The sequence below is a fragment of the Polyodon spathula genome, chromosome 6, assembly GCF_017654505.1.
Source record: "Polyodon spathula isolate WHYD16114869_AA chromosome 6, ASM1765450v1, whole genome shotgun sequence".
Classification (NCBI taxonomy): Eukaryota; Metazoa; Chordata; class Actinopteri; order Acipenseriformes; family Polyodontidae; genus Polyodon; species Polyodon spathula.
In genome coordinates, this window is record NC_054539.1 from 58,814,129 (window position 1) to 58,841,228 (window position 27,100).

At 36.7% G+C, this 27,100-nt stretch overlaps 1 long non-coding RNA gene across 1 annotated transcript; it reads right to left on the reverse strand.

Annotated features, from left to right (window-relative positions):
* On the reverse strand, positions 1-26,622 carry LOC121316577. Its single transcript, XR_005950420.1, has 4 exons — positions 26,373-26,622; positions 25,939-26,060; positions 4,322-4,350; positions 1-108 (listed from the first exon to the last, which is right to left on the reverse strand). It is a non-coding gene; the product is annotated as an uncharacterized LOC121316577 (long non-coding RNA).
* Between the last annotated feature and the right edge of the window lie 478 nt (positions 26,623-27,100).

Below are 27,100 nucleotides of genomic sequence, written 5' to 3' on the forward strand. Positions count from 1 at the left end.
ACTCCAGGACCGCGATATATCAGAATCCGCAGTATAGCGAGGGGCGATATAACGAGGGTTGGGTGGACTATACTGTGTTCTGTGCTTTCCAAGCTTCACTGAAGAGCCCTGGAAAAAAAAAAAAGTGAATGAATGAAATCAATAGGTATGACTTGAGTTATCCGTTTCTATTACATACCTCAGTAAGAGTAATGGTAATAACAGGAAACAGATCTTGATTTGATTTAAACCAAAGTTCACAAAACATGCTTATTCTATGAATGAAGAACATTTCTTAAAAGGGAACTGAGCAAATTAGTCAAGCTGAAAATTCACCAGTTATCATTTTGAAATACGTGTTGTATCATGAGACAGGACATATATTTAAAAAACAGTTAAATGTCACTCTTGGATTCATGTATACATTGACCATTCTCATTAAAGTATGTAATTAAAACAGTGATTTTAATGCCTCTCCACTCTCTTGTCCTTTTAGTGATAGAGAACCAATTATTCAGTATTCCAATGCAAATGACTGAAAATATGACACTGTGCTTTATGTCAAACTAGTCGAAAAAATGGCAAAGTAGTTGATGACTGCTAGTATGGCTTTGTTGAGAACACTAGTTAACTATTCCCAATATGACAAAGCACACCTATCAAGAGCTGTTGTAGTGGTCATTACATATAATGTATGGATATTTATACTGCATAACAAGAACCGAATACTGAACTCCAACCTGCCACGTAACGCATTTTAAACCCATGGCACTGATTCTTTGGTTCAGTAAATGGACCGTGCATTACTCTCCATGAAAAATGAAATATTTATTAAGTCTACTAATGAAAAAAGCCCCCCTCAATCAAAAAACGAAAGACGACAAGAATGAACACAGCAAAAGTACATCATGAGTCCAACACAGACTGCCACCATACAGTTTGAAATCTGCAATGCCAATTTCATGAGGTCTTTGACCTTGAAGCAGATGCAGCAGACTATACAAATGAGGCACGCAGCATAAAAACTAAACATAATTTTTGTGTGATGTAATGGCGTGAATGGCTCCATATTTTCATCTACCTGATAATGAATTCGTTAAAAGAGAATACAGCGGAGCCCAGTGAAATATATATTGTTGTCTGGTACCCCAGTGTTTACAAAGCAGTCTTAGATTATTTATATTGTTTCTCTTTAAGCTAGGTAATGGTGCCCCTTGATTTTGTCAAGTAACTGCATTGTCAGTAGATAAAGCTTACAAAGATATTATTTTCAATTATTTAGATTAGAATTAGGTGACCATACAAGGACTCTAATATGCTTTTATATGTTGACAGTATAAATTAGTTCCATGTTTTTAGTGTAAAAAAATTTATAAATAAGCTAAATTACTTCAAATGGAACAAAAACAAAGCATTCCTGAGTGTATTATGTAGGAGAATGGCATGTCTTTGATTAACATTAATTAAAACCAGAAGTTAAAACTAAGGGGCAGTGAAACAGCTGTTTAATGCTTTTCAAAGAATTAAATAAAATGTAAGAATATGGTAATCAAACGCCTTTTATAAAGCCCTTGATATGACTGGTTGAAATTCCAGTGATGTGGAAATATAATAAATAAGCATTAACAAGCGGTATTCTTTTAAAAGATCAATAACAATACCAAATAAGCTTCCGCTGAGCTTACATTTATTCCATGGAATAAGGACAAACCTATTTATATTTGAATATGAATTGGATTGTTAAGTGAACACCAATTGTTTTTTTCTCTTTACCAATTACCTGATCATAGAACTTATGGTACATTTATTTTCCATAAAACACAAATTGGTTTTGTGCAATGATATTTTATACAATTTCCACTGAAGCTTCTTATTTGGTCTGTGGATGTAGAGTCCCCACTGGTTAGAACACTGTTAAGCTATTGTGACAGCTCGAATGTTTTAATTATTACTTTTCTTGTAAAGTGTCTCTGTCAAGGCTCTTCATGTCTCAGTGCTTCCCCTGATCCAAAAAGGTTAGGTTATGCTTATATTTCAACAGCAACTTAAGGTATCAACATTAGACAACTGGAAGAAATGCAAGTATAAAGTGAAGAATATCAATTAAAAAAAGAAATTGCGATACATAAAATCACTTATGTCTACACATACTGGGGGGAATTTTGAAAAACCAGTGTTACTATATTGAACTCGTGGTATAGCAACGACATCTTTAGTAGCAAGTGATTTTTAAACTAAATTTGTTTATAAAATCAATCCGTTATGCTTTGAAATTGAGTCGATGAGGTTGTTAATGAACACATTTCTCGTTAAAAAGCTTAATTGTCGCAGGTCGCGTACATCACTTCCTGTCTTAACGACTAGATGTGGACACTTGTTAGCACTTGATTATGTCAGTAGTATTAAAATATTTTCATGTGGTTAGATTGTATTTGTATTAACGCGTATATGGCACTGAATTTTTCTTTGAATATTGAATATGTTTGGATTTATTGAAAAAAGCGTGTTAGATTGAAGTGAGCTCTATTTTTCTTTCTCATATGCCCAGAGCCCCCTACCTCTTATGTTATAGAAACATCTGTGTTTTGTAAGATCATGACTAGCAATGTTGAGGTGACAAACTTTATCTAAATTCCAAATGAATGAGGAGCGTAACAGAATGAAATTGATGTCTTGAATTCTAAGTTCAGCATTAAAGTATGCAATAATAGCCTGGTGTTTTATGAGGCTACCCCCTCATAACAGCTTTGCTCCTTTAATCTCAATTTTGCCTCAAGCCAAAATAAATCTTGATGTTGTAAACTCTGCGGTAATACAACAGCTTTGCTTAGTATTGATCATTTTTCTAAATGCCACTCAACTTGCTTCACATTCCTTTTTTTCTGCTTGCATGGTACAAGAAGTCTTGCTTTAGAGAATTTAATGTTGGCATTTCATATCTGAATTTACTTCATGGTACTGGCACTAAAACATATAACTAAAATAACTGTATAGCAATGTTAGAATGACATGTTAACACATTGCTATAAATGTTTATAATAATGCTGTTTTTAACATTTATGTTAAACTTAACTTCAAGATGCACTTTTTGGTGTTTCATTTAACATGCCACTGGTCAATTTATTAATTGTCCAATTGTTTAACTAATGTCATAAATATTTATTTTGAAGGTAAGGGCAGGATTTTCAAAAGGTTGTATATGATAACTCCAGTGTTAATCAAGAAATTGGTATGTAACATTGACTGCAGCATTCTCAAGTGGTTGTTATGCCTATTTCATTATTAAATGATCATGCTAATGTGATTTCAGAAATTATGTTGATTTGTGAAATAATGTTAATATCTTAAGGAGCAGTGCTTCTTGCGACTATTTATTTTGTTTGCGTGGGAATTTAAAAGCAAATCAGTGTTAATTGTCATAATTTATCGGGAGTTAATTTGCACTTGGAACAAGAGGGTTTTAAGAAAGAATATATAACTCGCCTTGAAACAGAAATTGAACAGACAGTGGCTGCGATGCCGATGATACAGAGGGTGTATATGATCAGAGTAAATTTCTTACAGACTACCTAGATAATTCAATATTTGTAGTTATGAAAATATTTTAGCCTTTTCTATGCTTGTGGTTATGAATGAGATTTATTCACTTGTTGTTTTAACCATTTGTAACCTTATGGTACGTTTATTGTATTGCTAAAATGATATACTGCCATTTGCACCCAGTGTAATGCTACTACCAAAAAATTATCAGTATCCTATTTGAATTCAGAAGACATACTACTGTAGATATTATTTGAATTTTACAACTAAAATCTTGGTACAGAAAACAGTATATTAAATATTACAATAAAGTTTTCTTAGGTGATTGCGGATTCACAATGCGTCCTTGGCTTTTAACACCTGTGTTTAATCCACATAAGAACAAAGAACATGTGTACAATGACACACAGATCCACTAGGAATGTGATTGAGATTGATTTTGCATAAACGTATTTGTAATGTTGTCAGACTCGCCCCACACTATGTACTTTCCCCTTCACACGTTTGTGTGCATATCAAATTTTCTTGTAATACTCTAAGTGTTCGGTGGCTACTTCTAATCATGTAGACTTCATTTATAAACAAAATTGTGTATTGGGTTAGGCCAGGAGTTCTATCATAATTTTAAAAGCTTAAGAAATATATAATGAAGTGTTACACACATGGTATACGTATATAATAACTAACAACTCCTAACACAAATGGCATTTTAAACATATTTATTTACAGGTTAGGCCCTCACATTATGAATCCTGCAATGGACTGAAACGATTTTCTTTTAATTGTTCATATAATGTATTACCTGTTGTGTAGGCTCCGGCTGGGAAGGTCCTGAAAAATAAAACAAAGTAAGTACATGTTCTGTACATGTAGTTGTATTGGAAGGGTGCACACTTTCAAGACAATGCAAAGCAGTAACTAATACTAATATAACCTTTTAAAAAGAAACCTTTTTATTTTCTATTATGCACTTGTTTATATGAATGGTTTGGCCTCCCTGGAGTGGGGTGTGGTATGGTGAGGTTAGGTGAGGTGAGGTCCTCCATTTTGTTATAGGAAGTCTTATAATAACTTCCCTGGGTACTGACTTCATGTAGTCAGGGCAGTACCATTGAGAATGTAGAGAGGGGGTATCCCTCTTCTTGTTTAAAGCTAGAGTTTTTAATGCATGTGCTTGCTAATGTTTACTTAGGCACTGAATGGTTATGTTTGATTTATTCAATATATTTATTATTTATTGATGATTATAAAATGTTTGGTTTATTTTTCCATAACCACCTATGTAGTTGGTTCAGTCTAGGGGAGGGGTCTGCCTGTCTGCCTGCACAGATATATATACTGGCAGGTTGGTTGAGTTGAGGCTGCCTTGTTTAGACCTGGGGATAGTTTGAAGCTCAGTAATAACCTCACTTTTGGAGCTGAGTATAGCACCTTCTTTAGGTGAATTGTACTTAAATGTAAATACTTTTTTTTTTTGTTTGCGCTTGTTCTTTTCTAAAAAAATAAAAATAAATATAAATTTTGTACAATTTAGGTTTTTTTTTTTTTAATATTGTGTTTTTAAATAAAAATACTTTGGTTTATTCCAGGCCCATAGGGCTGGGAAGCCTATTATTGCTGGAATGATGATGATGATGATGACGATGATGATGATGATGACGATGATTCTTCTTCTTTCTGCCAAAAGCTGCTTGAAAACTGACGAAATTTGGTAGGATGGTAGATGCTTATAGGGAGTTGGTAAATGTTAAATGAACAAATGTCATAGGTCACATGGTTTGCCCACCATCTTGGATTGAAAAAAAACAACATTTTGCCAAAATGTAAAAATTTGTCTTTTGAAAACCTCTTATTGCAGAGTCCTCTCCTAAAGGTCAAATGTAAAACTGGCTTATAACTCATGAGAGAGTGCAGATAGGGTTATGGTTACTATGGGACACATATAGTAACCCATGTATGCATTCTGTACTATTTGGTAAAGTGTTTGGTACTGGTATTCTGCACTATTTGCTAAAGTGTTTGGTACTGGTACTGGTACTGGTACTGGAAGCAGTAAAGTTGCTGGCAACTCTTATTATTATTATTATTATTATTATTATTATTATTATTATTATTATTATTATTATTATTTCAACAAAAACTTGCTCAAACTGACGAAATTCGGTAGGATGGTAGATGCTTATGGGAAGTTGGTAAATGTTAATTGAACATATGTTGTAGGTCACATGGTTTGGCCACCATACTGGATTGAAAAAAAAACAAAACATTTTGCCTAAATATAAAAATGTGTCTTTTGAAAACCACTTATTGCAGAGTGCTGAAAGTTGGTAAACTTGTTGAGGGATAGTCCAAGATTAACTGGTGTTTGTAAGAAGCTGATAGAGTTGTGTGATATGGCAGCCATGCTGCATGACATCATAATCACATGGTACAGATGTCATAATCACAAACTAAAAAGATCTTCTCTCAAACTGCTAGTCCGATTGAACCAAAAATTGGCACACATGATTCTAGTATGGTTGTCTTTAAGATCTGGTCAAGGGAAGCTGCTACAATAAAAAACATGTCGGCCAAGTTGGATGACCTCATCAACCTAAAAAACTGGCTAATAACTCCTTATAAAGCATAGCTATGACCGTGGTTACTATGGAACACATATAGTAACCCATGTATGCTGTATAAAAAAATGTCACTGTCCGTGACCTTTGACTTCTCCTAAAGATCAAATGTAAAACTGGCTTATAACTCCTGAGACAGTGCAGATAGGGTCATGGTTACTATGTAATAATGGCATTCTTCTCTGTTTGCTAAAGTGTTTGATACTGTTACTGGTACCGGAAGCCGTAAAGTTCCTGGCAACTCTAGTTTACTTTTTTAATCCGTGCTGTCCGATTTTTACGATTTTTTTATAATCCTAAATCAACATTTTATATGTGAAGTGTTCTAAATAATTCTACACTCTGCATTACAAAATGCCAAATTTTACATGAAGTTCACAAATTATACACAAAATAGATATTCCCATTATTTATTTCCAATTGGGTTCTGCTCGCTGGTGGGAGAGTCATCTCCCAGGGTTGGGTGATAGGTAGCTTGTACTAAAATGGGACAATTCATTGACCTGGGTTTCTCAAATGTATGCCTCCTATTTAAAATTATATATTTTTTTAAATACTATTGGAGTTAACACTATTACATATTGTCACATTGTGGCAGAGGATAAAGCTCTAAGAAAACTAAGGTAATGACTGATGGAGGCACTGTAGAAGTTGTCAATACTGTCATAAGTGCATCACCAGACAACAAATCCAAATTATTTTGTGTAAATTTGAAAGAGATTGGCAAGTGATCTATGAGTAATCAGTACATAATATATTACTTTTTAAAAGAAAATAATCAGTAATAGATTACTTTGCACTTTTCACCCCAAAAAAACTGTAGACAGTTGCCACATAACTGTACACAAACTCCAACTTTTAGAAACAAAGACAATGTTATATATTGCTTACTCACTCTCGTCGATAAAACAATTGAGAACCAAATTAATAGGCTTGAAGTGGCTTAGGAGCTTTTATACTTGATTGAAAATAGAGAATTGCACCCTTTAAGTAACTGAATTGCTTTCGACATTTTCATCCTATTCCCTGCCACACATAGCTCAATATATTTACTGAGGTAAAATTGTATTGTTTTATCTCAGTAAATATATTACACAATACTTGTTTCAGAGATATTGATGTGTTTCTATTCCACAAATTAGTATTTCTACAGTACAGAACCTTTCATGGCTCCAATCGTACAAGTTTATGTGCAGAAGACAATTAGCTTTTTTTTAGTACCAAAAATAAATAAAAAGAACACTCATGCAGCAAGATTAATGATACAATTAAAGCACAAGAAGTTTCAGAGAAATAGATGTGGCTTCCTTTGATAAGCTTATATCAAAGTTTTAAGTTTGCTAAACTTTTCATGATGGGTGTGTGGAAGATGCGAGTCCCCCAAGGGGAAATTAAGAGGATAGCAGATACATTTAAGAAAACTAGAAGTCACCTCAGCTTACAAGGAATGCCTATGCTTAGAGAGGTCAATGCAACCAGACTTACAAGGCAGATTCACGCAGGGAGAGGAATGATGAAAGAGAAGGAAATTAACATGCAAAGAAGTTGCCAAGGAGGGACACTGGCACAGATGAAAGCAAGTTGTTAGCGAGGTTTCCCCCTGGCTCAGGGAGAGCTACCCTCTTGAAGGTGAGACCGAAGCGATAGGCCTCTAAGTTTGGAAGCATCGATGCTTTCCCCAGGGAGAACAGCGTGACAGAGAATGGAAAACATGAAATTGAGAAGAGCGTACAGGGTTGCCTACTGGCTCATGGATGATGGCTTTCACGGTGGCGAGACAGAACTGATCTGCCTCCAAGGCTTGATTGGGTTACCAAGCCACATCTTTTGTGCTGAATCATTGGTATCTTTTAAGAATGGACTTAAATCATAAATCAGCTCATGAACTGGACACATTACAAATGTGGTATTTTTTTATTTTATACTGGGAATCATAATTTAAAATGGAAGTGGGAATTCTGAGAGAAGTCGGGGTGGATTTACAGTTGCTATGAATTGTAAGCTTTGTTCTATAATTGAAACTGTTCACATTGAGTTACCGACACTAATGATCATCAATATGAATCATGTATAATGCTTTACTGCATTAGGTAGGAGAACCCTACTGGTCCATACGAATGGAATGATACTATTTTATTCAATGAGCTGACAGTCAGATCAACTGGTTTGGTGCACTTGAGACCTACAAGTATTGATTATAGAGGGACAGGTCAGGTAATGTGTACTCTGTGTGATAAATCAAAGGGTGTGGTTATAGATCGTAAATACATCTGGGCTGAGGTGTTTACAGCACTTTCTACCATCACAAAATGGCAGGAGGGAAAGGACTACAATTCACAAAATGGCTGCCACAGCACACTAGAATTCTCACAATGCAAGGCACCCATAGTGTAGTAGCCTCACCTGCTCAGAATCAGACGTAATCATCCAGCTATAAAAGGGCTGGGTCACAGCACGAAAAGGGAGCACAAGGTGTGTGAGGGACAGAGTGAGAGTGCTGGTAAGAGATACTGATCTATAAACTAAAAAGAAAAGGAAGACTTAAAAAAAAAACTGTATAACTTGGACTGTTTTGACCACCCTTCTGGCAGATTAACCTGGATTGTTTAAGAGACCCTGAACTGTGTTTGAACCCTATATTGATTACTGACTAGGGCTCTGGATTGTCCAATAAAAGTACAGGCACCGCCCTATTTAATCAAACAGACAGTCTTGTGGTTACTGTGGACCTAACAGTGGAGTGGAAACAAAGTGAAAATATACTACAATTGAGTGTATTTGTTACAACAGTTACAAAGAATTCATTATTGAAAAAACAGATACAGTGGCACATACTGGTAAAGAAGATGACCCAACTACAGGGATATCAGCAGTGCACTTAAACCAGGAAGCTCAATCGTTCTTCTCAAAAAAACCAGGAAGCTCAATCATTCTTCTCAAAAAAACAAGCCTACCTGTTCCTACTACTGACATCTCAGAGTTGTCTGAAATTATTTGCTTATGTTCTGCCCACTACTTTTCATTGATCCACTCTTTTTTTTTTTTTTACGTCCCACGAAGACTACTTCTGACTGTTGTTGTAGTTACATTCTGGCTAGGTTGCTTTGACACGGCTTCTGAAACTCTTTATAATCTACTACTTCAAAACTCCTGCTGATACTGCCTCTGGCTGCACATAGCCTAGGCCTGGTTTGTTTTTGATTTGGCTGCCCTGTTGCTTCCAGGGAATTTGCTGTATTTTAAAGAATGTTCTCAGCTTGCTACTTGCTGTCCTCTTGATATGCTTTTTTTGAATTTAACAGTAATAATATTATATATATATATATATTATATATATATATATATATATATATATATATATATATATATATATATATATATATACACAGTGGCTTGCGAAAGTATTGACCCCCCTTGGCATTTCTCCTATTTTGTTGCCTTACAACCTGGAGTTAAAATAGATTTTTTGGGGGTTTGTATCATTTGATTTACACAACATGCCTACCACTCTGAAGATGCAAAATATTTTTTATTGTGAAACAAACAAGAAATAAGACAGAAAAACAGAAAACTTGAGCGTGCATAAGTATTCACCCCCCCAAAGTCAATACTTTGTAGAGCCACCTTTTGCAGCAATTACAGCTGCAAGTCTCTTGGGGTATGTATCTATAAGCTTGGCACACCTAGCCACTGGGATTTTTGCCCATTCTTCAAAGCAAAACTGCTCCAGCTCCTTCAAGTTGGATGGGTTCCGCTGGTGTACAGCAATCTTTAAGTCATACCACAGATTCTCAATTGGATTGAGGTCTGGGCTTTGACTAGGCCATTCCAAGACATTTAAATGTTTCCCCTTAAACCACTCAAGTGTTGCTTTAGCAGTATGCTTAGGGTCATTGTCATTTAGCGCCACCCATCTTTCCTTCAATTCTGACCAGTTTCCCAGTCCCTGCCGATGAAAAACATCCCACAGCATGATGCTGCCACCACCATGCTTCACTGTGGGGATGGTGTTCTCGGGGTGATGAGAGGTGTTGGGTTTGTGCCAGACATAGCGTTTTCCTTGATGGCCAAAAAGCTCAATTTTAGTCTCATCTGACCAGAGTACCTTCTTCCATATGTTTGGGGAGTCTCCCACATGCCTTTTGGCGAACACCAAACATGTTTGCTTATTTTTTTCTTTAAGCAATGGCTTTTTTCTGGCCACTCTTCGTAAAGCCCAGCTCTGTGGAGTGTACGGCTTAAAGTGGTCCTATGGACAGATACTCCAATCTCCGATGTGGAGCTTTGCAGCTCCTTCAGGGTTATCTTTGGTCTCTTTGTTGCCTCTCTGATTAATGCCCTCCTTGCCTGGTCCGTGAGTTTTGGTGGGCGGCCCTCTCTTGCCAGGTTTGTTGTGGTGCCATATTCTTTCCATTTTTTAATAATGGCTTTAATGGTGCTCCATGGGATGTTCAAAGTTTCAGATATTTTTTTATAACCCAATCCTGATCTGTACTTCTCCACAATTTTGTCCCTGACCTGTTTGGAGAGCTTCTTGGTATTCATGGTGCCGCTTGCTTGATGATGCCCCTTGCTTAGTGGTGTTGCAGACTCTGGGGCCTTTCAGAACAGGTGTATATATACTGAGATCATGTGACACTTAGATTGCACACAGGTGGACTTTATTTAACTAAATATGTAACTTCTGAAGGTAATTGGTTGCACCAGATCTTATTTAGAGGCTTAATAGCAAAGGGGGTGAATACATATGCATGCACCACTTTTCCGTTATTTATTTTTAAAAATTTTTTTAAACAAGTTATTTTTTTCATTTCACTTCACCAATTTGGACTATTTTGTGTATGTCCATTACATGAAATCCAAATAAAAATCCATTTTAATTCCAGGTTGTAAGGCAACAAAATAGGAAAAATGCCAAGGGGGGTCAATACTTTCGCAAGCCACTGTATATATATATATATATATTATATATATATATATATATATATATATATATATATATATATATATATATATATAGACACACACACACATTTTTTTATAGTGCTGTGAAAAAGTATTTGCCCCTGTCTAATTTTCTGCATTTTTGCACTTTTTTCACATTGAATTTGGTCAAATCTTTTTGTGGGTTTTAGTAGTATATAGAGGGAGTCTGAAAGAAAAAATGACACCAAAGTTTGGTGCTTCTTTCATTTGTTTGGTGTACAAGGTAATCAAACATGCAATCTTCAGGAGTGAAAAAGTTATTGCCCCCTTAGTTAACTCAACCCAATTAAAGGGGGTGATTAGGGTCAGTTGTTTGAATACTTTGGTTAACAATCAGGTCTGATTTGGGCCAGCCCTGCCCAGTATAAATCTGACTAACTTTGAACCTTATCATCAGAGTGAAATTGTCAGCACACAGGTTCTAGAGGCACATAATGCGACGATCAAAAGAAATTCCTGAAGACCTCTGGAAAAAAGTTGTTGAAGCCTATCAGTTTAGAAAGGGTTGCAGAGCCATTTCTAAGGCTCTGGGGCTCCATCAAACTACGGTCAGAGCCATATTGTCCAAATGAAAAAAGTTTGGGACAGCAGTGAATCTTCCCAGGAGGGGCAATACTGCAAAATCTCTCCAAGAGCAAGACATCCAGGGATCTACAGGCCTCTCACCTCGGCTAAGGTCCATCATCAGAAAGACACTGGGCAAAAATGGGATTCATGGTAGAGTAGCAAGGCGGAAACTACTGCTCACTAAGAAGAAAGTGAATGCTCGTCTCAAGTGTGCCAAAAAGCACCTGGATAATCGTTAAGAGTTCTTGAACAATGTTCTATGGATAGATGAGTCAAAAGTGGAACTTTTTGACCAACATGACCAAACACTGCATTCTACAGTAAGAACCTCATACCAACGGTCAAGCATGGCGGTGGTAGTGTCATGATTTGGGGATGCTTTGCTGCATCAGGACCTGGATGACTTGCCATCATTGAAGGAACCATGAATTCTGCTCTTTATCAGAGAATTCTGCAGGAGAATGTCAGGCCATTCTTCTGTGAGCTGAAGCTGAAGCGCAGCTGGGTCATGCAACAAGACAATGATCCGAAACAAACAAGCAAGTCTACATCAGAATGGTTGAAGAACAAACAATTTTAAGTTTTGGAATGGCCTAGTCAAAATCCAGGCCTAAACCCCATTGAGATGTTGTGGCAGGACCTGAAACGAGCAGTTTATGCTCAAAAACCCACAAATGTCACGAGTTGAAGTAGTTCTGCATGAAAGAGTGGGCCAAAATTCCTCAACGGCGCTGTAAGAGACTGATCAATAACTACAGGAAGCGTTTGGCTGCAGTTATTGCTGCTAAAGGTGGAGTAACCAGTTATTCCCCCCGTCATAACCCCCCGTTAAGAAGTCTTGTCACCGTACATTGGGTGTTATATAACGTATATATATATATATATATATATATATAATATATATATATATATATATATATCGAAAAAAGCATATCAAGTCTTAACACATCTATACTTCCGGGAATGAAAGCTTAAGTATACCCTGATGTTGGGTTGGTGCCATCAAGCCTATTCTTAATGTAACAAAGCCAAATACACAATGTTATTTACCGAAACATGTACAGGAAGCTTGTGGCGGAATACCTATGCCCCTGTGCATATTTTACGTTTTATGTGGTGTGTTATTGTTTGTATGTATGTACTGGTGCATGGGGTATGGTTTGAGTTATGTAGCACAAGTGATTTAAAATGTATATTTGTATTTGGGCATGGGTGTGTGTGGCAAAGTGCCTGCCCGAGTGTATTTTCTGTTATATGTTATGTGTTAATGCTGGTGTATAGTCATTGGTACATGGGATATAAAGGGGTCTGTGTAACAAGTGTTTAAAATGTATATTTGTATTTAGGCACGAGGATTGCACAGCACGTCACATGCAAGTAAAAAGCAATAATATGTGAGCACAGGGAATTGCACTTTATTAATTCACATGCGGTTGTACTGAGACTCCAATTGAATGACTGATTAGCAGTTGAGTCTCGGTACAGCTGCATAAAAGCAGCATGTTTTCATTCTCGGGGTTGTGTGTTCGGTGAGTGGAGAACGGGTGTGGAGAGGAGAGAATTAAGAACGAGAAAACGAAACAAAGTAATTTATATGACCATTGTTTTCACTCACCTTGTTTGTCTGTTAGTCCACTGTTTGTGTAAGTGTTAGTCCGTTTTGTTTGTCTGTTTATTTTGGCTACATGGGCCATGTGCTGTTTTTGTTACAACCTTTTTATTTTTTGTTCTGTTTATTTATTAAATGCTGAGCGAGACCATTCACTCAGCTCCACCAAACTCCACCTCTCTCTTGATGTTTATTTCCTGGCTCTGGTCTGACGCCACCCACTCCGGCCGTCTCTGTGACAGTGTGTCCACAAAGTAATTCATGTGCAGACTGTGCCGGGACTCAGTTGAATGATTGGTTAGCAATAATTGGTTGCATACAAAGAGGCATGAATCATTCACTTTAGGGTGGGTTGTTCAGAGGCAGTACATAAGGTAAAGAGAACTAGATAAATACTATAACAATTGTTATTCGTGCTGGCCTTAACACCAGCACGATACTTGTTTTGTTTCGTGTCTGTCTGTCTGTTTGGCCACCGTGCCATTTTGTTTTGAGTGTTTTGTTTGTTCAGCCTTTTTATTTGTTTGTTTTATTTATTTACAATAAATTCGCACAACAGGGCTTCACTCACCCTAGTACTGTGTCCGTCTACTTCCTGGTGTGATGTCACTGCAAAGCCTAACTGTGACAACTGTACAAGTAAAGGAAGCTCAAAAAATATTCAGTGGAACAGTATAAATTCAGTTTTATATATTTTTAATTGCGTAGAATACAAAGTTCTCTGCAAAGCTCAGTAGTGAACAGAAACTTTAAATACAAATTCCTGATATAAATAAAAAAAGATTAAATACAACTTACACATGGCTAACAGAATCTAATTTTTTGGCACATTGTACTAATTAAACTAATAGTCTTGAATAAATATTCTGTTATTCATGTTTCAGTTATGTCATGATTAGCAATGGTAGTTAAATAATATACCATACACATCAGCAAAACTTAGTAACATTTAGAGGTAGATGTACTAAAGTGTTGCGCCTGTCGCAATAGTCGGAAGTCTAGGGTAAAATGCACTAAACATGCACAATGCTGTTAGTGTCTTTTTAGGGAGCGCCTTTAGATGAATATGTAATTCTGGGTGTTCCTGCATAAACTTGCAAAAATGGGCTGGAGATAGTGCAAATGAGGGTTCTAGAATATTATAATGAGATGTACTAAAGCTGCCGGCAATTGTGACACTTAAAATTGCATCAGTTTGTCAAGAACTTTTGAAAGCATGTTTTAAACAGCTGCAATTGTTGCTGGCATTTCCCAGTCTGTTTTTATTTGTGCGTTGCCAGTTGTGCTCAATGCAATACACCTAAATACCTATTTTTCCCTAAAAGGATGGTGTACTTATAAGTCTTGAAAACAAATTTCTATGACATTTCTGGTTTCCCCAACATATTGTGAGCAGTAGACTGCACACATGTGGCACTAACCCCTCTAGCTTATTCTGAACATCTGTGCAGGAATAGGAAACACACCTATTCTATTAATGTGCAGGCGGTTTGTAATTGTGCACAATTTAGCACTGCAGCACTGACTAACTTAAATAAACTGTGAACTGTATACATTTGGCGTATAGGCTACTCATGATAATATTAATTAGTGGCATCACATCTCCTTCTCAAAATGTGTTGCTGGTCCCTTAAAATTCATTAATGTGAATTGACTGTCCTCCTGTAAGTATCAATGCCAGTTGGGTTCTGTGCATACAACCGGAGCTGTTAATGGGTTAAAACCCTGTAGAAAAAAAAAATAAGCAAAAAAAAAAAAAAAAAAACATTTTTCTATTTCTTTTGGAGGTAGTTCATCATTGTTTAGACAACAACATCGATGTGGGTTAAGCCCTATGGAACTTTATTGACATGATCCTGCCGTCTTTGTCAGCTGCTGGCTTGAAAACTACCGTATCATAAAAACATTTTCACATTTTAGTCACCCTATTACTGACATGGCACAGCTAGTGCTGGCCCTGGAAATAGATGTCAACTACTGTACTTACAGAAGCCATTTATCAGTCACAATTAATTAAGCAAGTTCTTTGGAATATGTCAACATCAACTTTTAGAGCCTTTGGGTTATAAAAAAGGGCACCTGCCAAATAAATAAATAAATAATATTAAAGACGTATTAAAACATAACATAACATAGTAAAGTTATAGTGAATTATAAGTCCCCCACAGTGGTTCTTATGGTATTTAGATTATTTCTTGTTTAGTTCACATGCTGATTTTTGTGTTTTAAAATACATTCATATATAGTATAAACCTTTGAGAAAAAAAGGCATTTTAAGTACTGAAAGTTTCCCCAGCAAATTAAAAATGTTATGTTTAAATACATTCATAAATAAAATACAAGACAAGATAGAGTGATGCAAGAACAGAGGCATAGCAAAAGGATCTGAGCAACTTTGAAGAGCTTTTGTTTCCTGAGTTTGCTTTGTTTGAGGTGAGAGTAAATATCTGAGCAACAGTGAAACAGAGCATCTCCACAGATGGTGTTGTATTGATTATCCCTTTCAAATCCCTAATGTAAATCTAAAAAACAGATGTGTTTGACCAAGATGCCGTTCAGCTCTCTGTTAAATCTAAAACCACTAAATTACAAATATTTACTGGTAATATACAAGATTTTATTATCAGTCTGTCTCTAATGAGGTAAATTTATTTTGACACCATACTGTAGATGACCTTACCCTGTGAAGCAGGCATTAGGACCCCACCTTTAATACCTGATATAGGCATGAAACATAAGTCATCTCATGCTGTTGTTTAGATTTCCCTTTTCTGTTTAATTATCAAATCTTCAGAATTCAGAAGCCCCCCGTGGCCTTAGTGCACTCAAGTGATGTCTAATCTCCATGTACATGCAGTACACAAGTGTAATAAGTAACCTGTCCCCTGCAACTTTTCCCTTAGTGAATGTAAGAAACACCACATCTCTTCTGTGACATTTCTTAATGACACTGATGCATAGAGTGAAAGGAAACAAGAAAGCAGTGATTTGTTATCAATCTATTCTTACAGTGGTTGTCGTTGTAAAAGTGTATATATATATATATATATATATATATATATATATATATATATATATATATATATATATATATATATAACATTTATTATTCTTTTCCACCGAGGCTGTGACAGGCACTTGTGTGATGGGCTGCCACTTCTATACAGCTTGTCTGTTCTCCGAGGAGGATGGGGAGTTTTTCTGGGTCTGGCAAGTCTGGGAATTCTGTGCAGAGAAGTTATATTTTTGGGGAAAAGGCTTCCCTTATATTCTTATATTTAGTGCACTGATTGACCTTGACCTGATTGAGCACAGTGATCATACAGCCTGTCCTCTCTGGGCAGCCATGTTGCTTGCATGTGTTAGTGGTGCTGTCCTGAAGCTGGTTGGTGTTAGTGTGGGTTAGGGCAGTAAGCTTCAGGACCAGCTGGCTGAGGGGACTCTTCTCTGGGCTCTGCTCTTGGTATTACAGGGCTTTATGGTGGTGAGATTTTATGTTACTATTTTTTACATGGAGTCAAAATTTAATTGCTCTTTTTTAGATATTAATCAATAGTGGGTATTGGCCTAATTCAGCCCTGCATGCACTGTTTGGAGTTTTCCTTTGTATTTGCAGGATACTTTTGCAAAACTCTGTATGGGCTTCTGTTGGGTTTTTGTCCCATTTTGTAAAATCCTGCTTTGTGAGCAGACCCCACACTTCACTGCCATACACTCAAAAAAATTGGCCAAATTTTAATTGGGATCTTTAATTATATGAAATTTTCTCTTAATAGCATAAAATGCCCTGCGTGCTTTTTCTTTTAGTGCATTCACTGCCAGTTTGAATCTCCCTGAGGCACAGATTTCTAGGCCTAGATAGGTGTAGTGTGTGCGGTGTTCTAAAGTGTTTTTGCCCAGAGTGAAGTGGTACTTATTTCCCTGAGATCTGGCTTTCTTCTGGAATATCATGACTTCATGTTTACTGCCAGGGCCCAGGTCTGAGAGTACTGCTCTAGCAGTGCCAGGCTCTGCTGCAGCCCCTGCTCTGTGGGCGACAACAGGACCAGGTCATCTGCATAAATCAGGAATTTAATTTCAGTGTCATGTAGAGAGAGGCCAGGGGCTGCAGACTGCTCCAACACTGTGCCAATCCATTGATGTAGATGTTGAACAGTGTTGGGTTCAGACTGCAGCCCTGCCTCACTCCACGCACGTGTGAAAAATTGTGTTCTTTTATTGCCAATCTTAACCCTGCATTCATTTTCTGTATAAACAGATTTGATGATGTCATATTCTTTACTCACTATACCGCTTTGGATAAGTTTGTAAAATAACCCTTCATGCCAAATTGAGTCAAAAGCTTTTTTAAAATCTATAAAACAAGCAAATATTTTCTTTTTATTTTGGTTTACATGTTTGTCTATTAGGGTGTGGAGGGTGTAAATATGGTCGATGTCCGGCGTTTTGGTAGGAATCCAATGTGACTTTTACTCAGGACACTGTGTTCGGTAAGGAAGGCCAGTAACTGGTCGTTAACGCAGAAAACCGTCCCCAGATTACTGCTCACACAGATGCCCCGGTGGTTACTGGCGCTGAATTTGTCTCCACTTTTATATATGGGTGTAATTAATCCTTGGATTCCAGATGTCAGGGAAATAACCCACCTTTAGAATGATATTGAGGAGTTTGAGCAGGGCCTCCTGGGGCGTCGGGCGGCTGTGTTTCAGCATCTCATTGGAGTTGTTGTCTGCCCCGCTGGCTTCTCTGTTCTGGAGGGCCTGCAGCTTCTCCTTTAGCTCCTGCTCAGTGATGGGGCAGTCTAGGGGGTTCTGACTGTCTTTAATTGACAATTCAATTTGTTTTAGTTTTTCATAAATACTTTTTTGGTCTACTACTTGTTCATTTTGTGGTATTGTTTTGCATAGTTTTTCAAAATGTTCTTTCCATGTGTTTCTATTTTGAATAGACAATTTGTCAGGTTTTGATTTATTCAGTTTGTTCCAATTTTTCCAGAATCTATTTGAGTTAATGGACTCCTCGATTTCTCTCCGATGTTTATTGGTGTTTTTTTTTTTTTTTTTTTTTTTTTTTTTTGTGAGTGTGTTTGTAATTATTTAATGTCTCACCGTAACTAAGGCGTAGATCTTGGTTGTCTATGTTTTTTATTTGATAATTGTTGAAGTTGTTTTCTTAAATTCTTATAATCTTTGTCAAACCAATTGTCTTCTTTCAATTTTTTCAGTTCAGTGTTCCTATTTATTTTTAATTTCGATTTTAAAGCTGTCTTTATATATATTATTTAGATTATCTACAGCCAGAGTTACACCTTGTTTACTGTGTGGGTATGGGGTGACGAGAAAGTTGTCTATTAATGATTGTAATTCTGGGTTTCCAATTGCAAAACCTACATTTACAGTTACTTAGATTTTATACTGCATTTAACACATTTTTAATTTGTCTACCTTTCCAAATGAAACAAATCTAAATGTGTTGTGAGGGGTAGTACATATCCAGTACTTTTTGTGTGTTTCCACAGTTTCCTGTGTTTCAGCACTGCAGTAAATAGTTGTCCATGCCACTGGGAATATATTTGTTGAGCCACATGGATATGTAACATATGTGTGTGTGTGTGTGTGTGTGTGTGTGTGTGTGTGTGTGTGTGTGTGTGTGTGTGTGTGTGTGTGTGTGTGTGCGTATGTTTAATTTATTCATGATTGAGTTCTCCTTATCATGTCATTAATTTTGAAAGTCACGTTGTCTACCTGGAATTTTCCTTCACTACAAAATCTATTGAAGTTGCAATGTGGTAATAGATCTGACTATCCCATCAACTAATACTACATCTAAAAAGATTGTAATGCATTATTCAAAGATATTTGGCTATATTTACAACAGTGACAAGATCAGGGTCTTCCTTTTGTAAAAAAAAAAAAAAAAAAAAGTTACCTTGTTAAGAAACCCCCAGTGAGCTTAATATACAGTAGTAAACAGAACAGCTATATTTAGATCTACCACTGTTCAGATCATTAAAATAGACTCCTATGTCTATGTCTGTGCGTGTGTGTGTGTATGTGTGCATAAGGATAACTCATACTGATGGTTTTAGGCATATTACACACCAGTATTAATATTGACTATATTGAGCCTCAATGATTTTTCTTTACCTGGTAATAAGATTGTATTGAGGATCCTAGTTGTTTGGCCATCATCCCTGTCTCCTGGTTCTAGAATCAGGTAGAGGCATTATGAATGTCTTTCATATTCAAATAGCTTTTGTAATTCATATTTCCCTGGTTCCGTGAACTGATTTAGTGGACTAGTTTAGAACCCTTAAATCCGACCACTAGATGATGCTGCAACATAGCTTTGCAACAGCAATTAATGAACAATATGCAGCCCTAATTCTACAATTCAATCATTTCATCTCCCTTAGCACTTTGAATGAAAACAAAATCCCTTGCCCTGTTTTCATTTCGAATATTAGCTACATTTGGATTTCTCCCTGTTCAAGAGAAACTTTGCAATTATAGGTAATCCAAGAGTGGCTTTATCCCAAGAGGGAGTGCTTAAAATATCTCCTCCTTCTACCTCAAATTATGTTCTCATAATTGATTGAATGTGGATTACAAAAGACCTCTAAAGAATTTCACAGTAAAGAGTTGGTCCTTCAAAGCAAAAGGTTACTTCCAACTCGGTTAAAATAAAACTTTTTTTCTACAAAATTCCTTAATCAGCATTGCACTGCAAACAAATGAGTTCATTACTCGGAAATTATATGCACCTACAAAGAGATTTTAGTTTGGGGTGGCTGAGTAACGACAATGGGAGTTATTTTCCAAGGAGATCCGCTGGAGGATTGCATTGTTTCGACCGGCTTTTACTGAACCCGTTTTTCCCACCGATTCAGTATTGTCTAAAGCTGCGGAAAACACGGCGGGTCTCTATCCGCTAGTTTGGTTCATTAGTTATTCTGACAATCCCATTGCAATGCACACAATTCACTTTGCCTCAAACTGATGTGAAGAAGGTCCGACCATCCCTTCATGTCAAAGTAAGACTAATTTGAATTATTCTCCAGGGTAGCCCCAAATGTGTCAAAATATAGGCTATTTTGAAAAATTACTAAATTAAAATGACAAACTAAAAGAAAAAGGTAAAAAAAGTGTTAATGCGACGATGCTGAAGTTGGCTTCTTATTCGCTATATGCACAAATGTAACTAAAATTGAATAAGTAACTGCATACCTGACAACTTTTGAAAGTACAAAATCGAGAGTGGGGGAGGGAGGGGGTGCAATCCATGATACCTTTTACTGTTTCACCTGTAGAGCGGCGGGGGCGGGGCTGCAGGTGTGTAGCTAAGTATGTGAACTTATTCCTATGCAGTCAATAAATAACAGAATGAGAGTTACATTGCAATATTAGAGGAAAGCAATATAGACTCAACATGCGTTCATTAGACAAAACACCAAAACATAGCTCAACAAATAACAAGCCAATCTGTCTTTGTTATACTGTCTGGAAAGTGCAGTACACAACAGTACATTTTACCCTACTGTATTACAGTGCTTAGAGCTATTTCAACACACATGCTTTATAATGCCAGGTGCCAGAATAAATCTGGTTAATTGAAATAACACTGCAAGAAAGAAGACGGTCATTGCAGTTTGAGCCATTTCAGGGTGTATGAGCTGCAGGCTTGTACACATTGTACTGATGTAGCAGAAAAAAGCAAATGTCTGTAGCTCATAAAAATGAAATGGTTCAAACTCCTATGCAAGGAGAGTCTTATTTCCATCCTTGTAGAGTGCACCTCGGGAAAAAAACTAATTTGTCAATACAGTTGTCTCCGGCTAAGAGAACACCCTTCAGAAAGCAAGCAAAGTGTTCTCTAAGTTAGACAGAGTTGACCACCAGACACAATATGCCAAGGCCAATCACGATATGAATCAATAAATACAAATGTTTTTATTACTTATGTCATGACGCACACGCATTAACTATGAAATGAAAAGAATATGTATGAGAAAAGCAATAGGCAAGTGTATGCTAACAAACTATAAACTATAATCAATGTGCAGTCGTCCACATCGGTACAAAAAACATTGGAAGATACAGACCAAAATCCCTGCAAAACAAATTCAGAGCGCTAGGAAGGAAATTAAAAGAGAAAACCAAAACTGTGGTATTTTCTGGTATACTACTGGCACCTTGCAAAGGACCATATGGACAGCTGGAAATAATTAATCAAAACACACGGCTGAAGATGGTGGTGCACACAGGAAGGCTTCAACTATCTTGATCATTGGACCACATTCTACAACGAGGACTATCTGTATATACGGGACGGACTGCACTTAAATAACAAGGGAACCAGTCTACTTGGAGAAAAGATCCTCGAGCAGGTCAAAACAAGAACAACAACTCAGGTAAGACAACCATTAAATGTATTTATCTAATGCTAGAAGTATCAGAAACAAAATTCTAGAACTTGAAGCTACTGCACTAACAAGTAACTATGATGTGATAGGTGTTACAGAAACTTGGTTGTCTGAGAGTGATGGGGACAAATATAAAATTTGTGGGTATACACTGTATAGGAAAGACAGGCAGGACAGAAGAGGAGGAGGGGTAGCGCTATACATAAGAAACAGTCTTGAAGCCCAGGTGTTAAATCTGGACAAAGAAAATAAAACCGAATTAATATGGGTCAGAATAACGGACAAAAATTCAAAGGGCATAATAATAGGAGCATGCTATAGACCGCCAGATTCAGACGGTGAGCAAAATAATCTGTTATACAATGACATTAGAAATGCGTGTAGCAAAGGAGAAGCCATACTAATAGGGGATTTCAACTTCCCCCATATAAAATGGGAAAACCCGGTGGGTAGCACGAAGGATGAAATTGAAATGGTGGAAATGACAAATGACTGCTTCCTAACACAATTTGTCAAGGCACCAACTAGAGGGGAGGCATGCCTTGATTTAGTCTTTTCAAATAACGAAGACAGAATAACTAAAACAGAGGTCAGAGAACCACTGGCAAACTCAGACCACAACATGGTCTCATTTGAAGTGTTTTTTAAAACCCCAAAAGTAAAGACTAAAGCTAAGGTTTACAATTTTAGAAAAGCAAACTATGAAGGTATGAAACAGAGACTAACAGAAGTAGATTGGAGTAAAATAGAGAAAACACCCACAGAAGAAGGATGGTTGTTCTTCAAAAATGTAGTATTAGAGGCGCAAAACAATTACATCCCTAAAGTAGACAAATCTAAATGTAAAACTAAATTGCCAAAATGGTTTAATAGATCAATTTAAAAAAATATTCAGCGAAAAAAGGCACTTTACAGAGCATTAAAAAAGGACCAAAAAGAAAGTACGCAGAAAGAGTACACGGAACTGCAAACGCAAGTCAAAAAGGAAGTTAGAAAGGCCAAGAGAGAAATAGAAATGAACATTGCTAAGGGAGCTAAAACCAATTCCAAAATGTTTTTCCAATATTACAACAGCAAGAGAACATTCAAAGAGGAGGTTAAATGTTTAAGAGATACAAATGGCAAAATCGTAGATGAAGAAAAAAAAATAGCAAATATATTAAATGATTACTTTTCACAAGTTTTTACAAAGGAAGATACTGACAACATGCCCCACATGTCATCCAGTTCCTATCCAGTTTTAAATAACTTTAGCATAACTGAGGCAGAAGTGTTAAAGGGACTAGGAGCTCTTAAAATAAACAAATCCCCTGGGCCGGACGAGATCCTCCCAGTAGTACTCAAAGAAATGAAAGAAGTAATTTACAAACCGCTAACCAAGATCATGCAGCAGTCTCTTGACACAGGGGTGGTACTGACAGACTGGAAAATTGCAAACGTAATACCGATCCACAAAAAGGGAAACAAAACTGAACCAGGTAACTACAGACCAGTAAGCCTGACTTCTATTATATGCAAACTTATGGAAACTATAATAAGATCCAAAATGGAAAATTACCTATATGGTAACAGTATCCTGGGAGACAGTCAACATGATTTTAGGAAAGGGAGATCGTGTCTAACTAACTTGCTTGATTTTTTTGAGGATGCAACATCGATAATGGATAATTGCAAAGCATATGACATGGTTTATTTAGATTTCCAGAAAGCTTTTGACAAAGTCCCGCACAAAAGATTAATTCTCAAACTGAACGCAGTTGGGATTCAAGGAAACGCATGTACATGGATTAGGGAGTGGTTAACATGTAGAAAACAGAAAGTACTGATTAGAGGAAAAACCTCAGAATGGAGTGTGGTAACCAGTGGTGTACCACAGGGATCAGTATTAGGTCCTCTGCTATTCCTAATCTACATTAATGATTTAGATTCTGGTATAGTAAGCAAACTTGTTAAATTCGCAGATGACACAAAAATAGGAGGAGTGGCAAACACTGTTGCAGCAGCAAAGGTCATTCAAAATGATCTAGACAAGATTCAGAACTGGGCAGACACATGGCAAATGACATTTAATAGAGAAAAGTGTAAGGTACTGCACGCAGGAAATAAAAATGTACATTATAAATATCATATGGGAGATACTGAAATTGGAGAAGGAATCTATGAAAAAGACCTAGGAGTTTTTGTTGACTCAGAAATGTCTTCATCTAGACAATGTGGGGAAGCTATACAAAAGGCTAACAAGATGCTCGGATACATTGTGAAAAGTGTTGAATTTAAATCAAGGGAAGTAATGTTAAAACTGTACAATGCACTAGTAAGACCTCATCTTGAATATTGTGTGCAGTTCTGGTCACCTCGCTATAAAAAAGATATTGCTGCTCTAGAAAGAGTGCAAAGAAGAGCGACCAGAATTATTCCGGGCTTAAAAGGCATGTCATATGCAGACAGGCTAAAAGAATTGAATCTGTTCAGTCTTGAACAAAGAAGACTACGTGGCGACCTAATTCAAGCATTCAAAATTCTAAAAGGTATTGACAGTGTCGACCCAAGGGACTTTTTCAGCCTGAAAAAAGAAACAAGGACCAGGGGTCACAAATGGAGATTAGACAAAGGGGCATTCAGAATAGAAAATAGGAGGCACTTTTTTACACAGAGAATTGTGAGGGTCTGGAATCAACTCCCCAGTAATGTTGTCGAAACTGACACCCTGGGATTCTTCAAGAAGCTGCTTGATGAGATTCTGGGATCAATAAGGTACTAACAACCAAACGAGCAATGGGCCGAATGGCCTCCTCTCGTTTGTAAACTTTCTTATGTTCTTTTGTTCTTATAATAGACGACAAACTAAATTAACTGAGGACAAACTAAATTAACAAAGCCCCCCATACATGCAGCAGCAGCTCAAACAGTAATTATGAACATGGGAGCACTATTTTTCAAGACAAGCATACAATAACACAGCACCTCTACACACGTTCAAAATGCAGCACCAGCTCTAGACTAATTATGAATACAGAAGAATAATGTTCATGACAATAGCAGAAATAGAAGATGAAACACAGTACTTCAGTTAGTTTTTACTTTTAAGATGACATTGTAAACATGCTTATATTTGAGAAATCCACCTCAAACTATTCCATTTCTGCAAAAATAAATTGGACGCCTACAATGCAGGGGCGAAGCTAGTAATAGATTTTTACTGAGGCAAAAATCTAATTTTTGTCTACCCCCCATACCCTGTTCAAGAAGCCTGGAGACTATTAATGCAAACCAATATAAGTCGCTAACTCTTTATTCAGTGACCCACCTTGGATGATGTTTGAAATTTTATGACACATTTTTTTTTTAAACAAATCTCCCAGCAAAAACAACACCAACCTAAAATTACCCTATTCACACTGTTAGAAATATGTGATATTAAAAGGACAAGAAGAATATAACTTATAAATATGAATAAGTAGATGGGTTTATACCTTCATTGAGACATGTGTTTGGTTCACTGCTACTGAAGTTAATGCTGAGACTGGTGACACTGATGCTACAACTGGAACTGGTAAGACTGGTGCTGCTACTGCTGGGACTGGTAAGACTGGTGCTGACACTGCTGGACCTGCTGGGACTTAGTAGTTTTTGTCTGTTACACGACAATGTTGCATTAAATTTAAGTAAATATACTCCAGTTCCAAACTGCTACAGAGGTGAGACAGTGTAATTACGACCTTGCACGACGTCAATTAAAGCTGGAACATAGCTGCAGTTTACTTCAATACCATGTGACTTATTACCACTGAACAAGCTGTTTTAAAGATTGCCGAAAAAACGTAAAAAAAAAAAAACAAAACAAACCCCCAAACCAAAAAAAACAACAAACAAACAACAACAACAAAAACCCACCGTATTTAAAACAGTACATCTTTGGATGTTTTTTTTCTAAACGAAAAATAACTAATAAAAATAACTTTTTTTTTTAACTGCTGTTGCCAAACAGTGAATTTATAAATAGAATTACCTCCAATTCTTCTAGCCCATGGCATCAAATACAATACATGAAAAGTACTACAGCTATGAATCGTTATATCGGGGGAGGGGGAAGGCGTTGCCATTGCGCAAGAAAAACACTGATTTATGAAAAGGTATCGCAGCTTAACATCACATTGCACAGGACTGTCAGCAGAAAAACAATATTTATAAGAAAGACAATCACTAAACATTCTTACCCAGAGTTGGCTTCCTCTGAATGAACTGCGGAACAGACTGGATTCTTCGTTTCATCGTTGAGTATGTATAGTACCGAACCATCCACTAAATAATATACGGGACTACCCGCTGCTCCGCTGCACTAACGACCGACCAAAAAAAAAAAAAAAAAAAAAAAAAAAAAAAAAATCATAAACCAATGTTGGATCAAATTAAATCGTAACTAGGGAAACTGACCAATGAGAACGAGAAGCGAACATGTCTGTTTACGCGAAGTTTCAATACCCCGACTGTCAAATTTATATACAGTCTAAGATCACAATAATGTTAAGAATAAATTGCTTAATAATAATAATAATAATAATAATAATAATAATAATAATAATAATAATATGAAAACATGTCGATTATCTGCCAATCTTAAATGTAAGTGGGCACATTATTATATTTGTACCTTTTAAAACATTTTTTTCAAAAATGTACGCCCCTTCAATGTGTTGATCTGGCGATAATCTGGCAACAGGTTTTCAGTCAAGCAGCCGGCCTTTACCCAACTATCCACGAAAATGAATGACGAAACAAATATTGATTTGTAATGTTAGTCACTGTAACTGTTCATTATATACAAATATATATTTAAGGGAATTTTTTTGCCGATTTCTTTCGGAGCAGTTTTTATCATTTGATGTGGTCCGGTCCAGTTTTCTCGCGAAGAGTCCCGCTCACTTGTACACTCTCTTGCTGCACACGTTTACATGCATACTGCAGTTTGATTGGTTGCATCTCCAGTCATTCATACTGCGTGCAGAAGAAACAGCAGTTTGATTGCAAGGGGATGTCCATGTACACTGCAGAAAGCGCGTTACTTTCTACAGCGGCCACCTCTAAATATTTAAAGGAACAGGTAATTCAGTGGTGTTGATAACTGCCTTGCTTATGTTGCTGGTTAATTTTTTCACTTCAAATGAAATTGCTGGTTGATTACCATCCAATGAGTTTTACCCCAATGCAGTTACCGTCATGTAATATTCAAGATGCCCAGATGATATTATTAATACGAATGTGCTATATCATTAATATCAAGACAATTATAAATAACAACTATAAATAAATGAAACGGTTCTAAGATGTGCAGTTTAATAGATCACAGCTTCTTGGATCATGAGTGATAGAAATTCGATC